Source organism: Elephantulus edwardii, unplaced genomic scaffold (assembly GCF_000299155.1).
Source record: "Elephantulus edwardii isolate Elephantulus edwardi_28Jun2011 unplaced genomic scaffold, EleEdw1.0 scaffold00178, whole genome shotgun sequence".
Classification (NCBI taxonomy): domain Eukaryota; kingdom Metazoa; phylum Chordata; class Mammalia; order Macroscelidea; family Macroscelididae; genus Elephantulus; species Elephantulus edwardii.
In genome coordinates, this window is record NW_006399928.1 from 5149913 (window position 1) to 5151699 (window position 1787).

General features: G+C 46.8%; 1 pseudogene; it reads left to right on the plus strand.

Moving 5' to 3' along the window:
* The first annotated feature begins 244 nt into the window (after positions 1-244).
* On the plus strand, positions 245-1349 carry LOC102846852 (annotated as a pseudogene).
* The last annotated feature ends 438 nt before the right edge of the window (positions 1350-1787 follow it).

Consider the following 1787-nt stretch of genomic DNA (forward strand, 5'->3'; position numbering starts at 1 on the left):
CTCAACACACTAGTGCAATTTTCAGAGGCTCTTCTGATGTCCATTTCCATTTTTTCTTTCTCTTCTGTTTCAGTCATAATCTTTTGCTCATGGAGATATTCTTGTTATCATCCCACAACTCATCTGATTGTCAATCATTGCTGTTCAATGCTTCAAATCTATTTTAAAGATGATTTCTAGGCTTGCTTTCCTCATCAAAAGATTGCCCTCTCTTCTCATGCAGCCTCAGCCACATCCCTAAGACATGAAGATGAAGGTCGGAATAAACAGATTTGGCCTCAATGAATGCCTTGTCACCAGGGCTGCTTTTAACTCTGACAAAGTGAATGCTGTTGCCATCAATAACCCCTTTATTGACCTCAACTACATGGTCTACATGTTCCAGTAAGATTCCACACATGGCAAGTTCACTGGCACTCTCAAGGCTGAGAATAGGAAGCTTGTCATCAATGAAAAAGCCATCACTATCTTCCAGGAGCAAGATCCCACCAAAGTCAAGTGGGGTGGTGCTGGTGCTGAATATGCTGTGAAGTCCACTGGTGTCTTAACAACCTTGGAGAAGGGTGGGGCTCACTTGAAGGGTGGTGCCAATCAGGTAATCATCTATGCTCATTCTGCAGATGCCCCCATGTTTGTGATGAGCATGAACCATGAGAAATATGACAACTCTCTCAAGATTGTCAGCAATGCCTCCTGTACCACCAACTGCTTGGCTCCCCTGGCCAAGGTCACCCATGACAACTTCAGCATCGTAGAGGGACTTATGACCACAGTTCACGCCATCACTGCAACCCAGAAGACTGTGGATGGCCCCTCTGGGAAGGTGTGGCATGGTGGCTGTGGAACTTCCCAGAGTATCATCCCTGCATCTACTGGCGCTGCCAAGGCCGTGGGCAAGGTCATCTCTGAGCTGAATAGGAAATTTACGTGTATGGCTTTCCGTGTCCCCATCCTCAATGTGTTCAGTTGTGTATCTGACCTTCTGTCTGGAGAAAGCTGCCAAATATGATGACACAGAGAAAGTAGTAAAGCAGGCATCAGAAGGGCCCCTCAAGGGCATCCTGGGATACACTGAAGACCAAGTTGTCTCCTGTGACTTTAACAGTAATATGTACTCTTCCAACTTCGATGCTGGGGCTGGCATTGCCCTGAACAAGCAGTTTTCCAAACTCATTTCCTAGGATGACAATGAATTTGGCTATAGCAATCGGGTGGTCAATCATAGCCTCCAAAGAATAAGACCCCCTTGGACCAAGAGCCCCAGCAATAGCACTGGGGATGGGGTAGAGAGAGAGACACCCTCAACTGCTGGGGAATCCTTGCCCGAACTCAATCCCCCCACACCCTGAAAATCTCACATCCTTGACACAGTTTCTATCCAGTCCCTCTGAGAAAGGGGAGGTATCCTGCAGTGTACCATCTATAAAGTACACTGTTCTCAGATTAAAAAAAAAAAAAGATTATTTCTAACTTCAGATAGAATAGATTCAAGATCATATTTTGGTTCTCGTGTTGTTGTTATTGTTATGTGCCATTGAGTCGCCTGCGACTCACAGCGACCCTGTGTACAACAGCCCTAAACTCTGCTCTATCCTGTGCCAATCGCACTGTCTCCGACACTCCCATCCCAATTATCCCTGTCACTGAATCAATCCACCTCATAGAGGGCCTTCCCCTCCTGCGCCGTCCCTCCACCTCCCAAGCATGATGTCCTTCTCCAAGGACCGTTCTCTCCTCACAACATGTCCAAAGTAAGTTAGACGGAGCCTCAGAATCCTTGCCTCCAA